General features: G+C 55.0%; 2 long non-coding RNA genes across 2 annotated transcripts in view; both read left to right on the forward strand.

Annotated features, from left to right (window-relative positions):
• Positions 1-226, forward strand: part of LOC119468517 — a 3,073-nt gene extending 2,847 nt beyond the window's left edge. The window contains exon 7 of the long non-coding RNA XR_005197210.1: positions 131-226. This is a non-coding gene — a long non-coding RNA (uncharacterized LOC119468517). The remainder of the gene's footprint in view (positions 1-130) is intronic.
• Positions 227-637: 411 nt separating this feature from the next.
• LOC108290971 lies at positions 638-1,411 on the forward strand. Its single transcript, XR_001819769.2, has 2 exons — positions 638-698; positions 926-1,411. It is a non-coding gene; the product is annotated as an uncharacterized LOC108290971 (long non-coding RNA).
• Positions 1,412-1,941: the final 530 nt, after the last annotated feature.

The raw sequence follows: 1,941 nt of genomic DNA on the forward strand, positions 1-1,941 counted from the left end.
AAAAAAAAAAAAAAAAAGAAAGAAAAAGAAAAAAGAAATGGGCCTTCAGGGAGCAGAGCCAAGCCCAACAGGGGCTAGGGGGACCTAGCTCTGGTGGGCAAGGGTGCCCATGCCAGCTCTCCTCCTACAGGACAGGCTAGGCTGCTGTGGGGCTCTTCCTGGCCCACCCTCCAGACCTGGGGACTGGCTTGAAGCCTGGATATCAGGCTGGAGGCGAGTATGCTGAGGCCGGGAACCAGCCAGGTGAATGTGCTGGGGCCATCAGAGATGGCTTCAGGCAACTAGGCCCTGGGCCCTGGTTCACCCACAGCCCCGCAGAGATGGAGGGGATGGAATGAATGGGAAGAGGCCAGGAGGGCACAGGCAGGGAAGAGCAGGAAGGAATGGGGCTGGAGGAGAGGCCCAGAGCCTGGGACCCTGAGTGCCAGCCTGGACCCTGGACCGAAATGTGGAGGTGATAAAGCTGGGAATGCGGGCCATTGGGGAACCAGTTCCCCATACTCCATCCCTCTCCCCAGGGTCCCCTGGGAAGCTGAGCCCTGGGCCCTTCAGGGTGTGGGGTCTCCCAGAGCCTGGGTGGAAGCTGGGGTGGATGGAACCTCTCTGGTGACCCAAGTGCCCCTGGTCATCTGTCTGTGCTGTAGGGGGCTCTGGGGTGAAGAGAGGCAGCACCAGCTAGATGGGGAATGGCTACGGAGGTGAGGGGGGCGCAGTGGCCCAGCCGCCTGCCCAAAGGCCTCCCACGGTCACCCCTCCAACCCCATGGGGGGTGGCGCTCAGCCCTCGGGAGGGATAGCAGCTTCTGCCACCTGTAGGTGACTGCTGGGCGACTGACCCCAGAGGCTCAGGTCCCTGGGAGGGGAGGAGGAGGCAAGGCCTCACCAGGGCCCCGCTCCTCCCTTGTCCCATCTCTACCTCTTCCCAGGCCGCTGCCCTCTGGGGAAATGCTGAGCATTGCAGGGCTCCTGCCGGTCCCGAGGACCTCTGCCTCATACCCTCGCCAGCCGCCAAGGAAGACAGACCCTCGGGCTTGGCCTCCAGTGCTGCCTGGCCTGGGTCTCCTCCCTAGAACTGCAAACATGCTTTCCTGCCTGCTTCCGCTTGCCATGCAAAGGGCTTGCTGACCAGGGTGGGATTGGCATGGGCAGGCCTGCAGCCACTACCCAGCACCTCATTCATTCATTCGACAAACATCCATGAGGCCACGTGCCAGGGACCATGTTCCCAGTGAGAGAAACCATGAGAAGAAAACAGACTCAATCAACGTCTGCCCTCACGGAGGGCATCACTTGGTCACCTCGTAGTGGGGGAACTACATCCAGGCTGGGGAACTTAAGCATGGAATTGAACACTTCATTATTTGTGTTTTAATTTATAATCGATCTAATAAAGTTACTAGATAAAAACCTCATTTTCCTTAGCCTTTACAGTGGGCCTTCCGGAAACAGTATTGACTAATAATTTGGATGTAAAACTCACTTTCACATTCTTTGAAGAATGATCAATTAGATTATAAATTTCACAGCTTGGCCAGGCATGGTAGGTCACACCTGTAATTCCAGTATTTTGGGAGGCTGAAGCAGGATTGTTTGAGCCCACGAGTTCGAGACCAGCCTGGCCAATACAGTGAGACCCCATCTCTATAAAGAAATAAATAAGTCTTTCTCATATAAGCACTGTTAAAACATAAAAAAAGAAAAAAAAGAAATGGAAAAAAAAAGAGAGAAATAAATAAGTGGCCGGGTTTGTAATCCCAGCACTTTGGGAGGCCGAGGTGGGTGGATCGTCTGAGGTCAGGAGTTTCAGACTAGCCTGACCAACATAGTGAAACCCATCTCTACTAAAAATACAAAAAATTAGCTGGGCGTGGTGGCAGGCTCCTGTAATCCCAGCTACTCGGGAGGCTGAGGCAGGAGAATCACTTGAACCTGGGAGGCGGAG

This window comes from Cebus imitator, unplaced genomic scaffold (assembly GCF_001604975.1).
Source record: "Cebus imitator isolate Cc_AM_T3 unplaced genomic scaffold, Cebus_imitator-1.0 Scaffold444, whole genome shotgun sequence".
Classification (NCBI taxonomy): Eukaryota; Metazoa; Chordata; class Mammalia; order Primates; family Cebidae; genus Cebus; species Cebus imitator.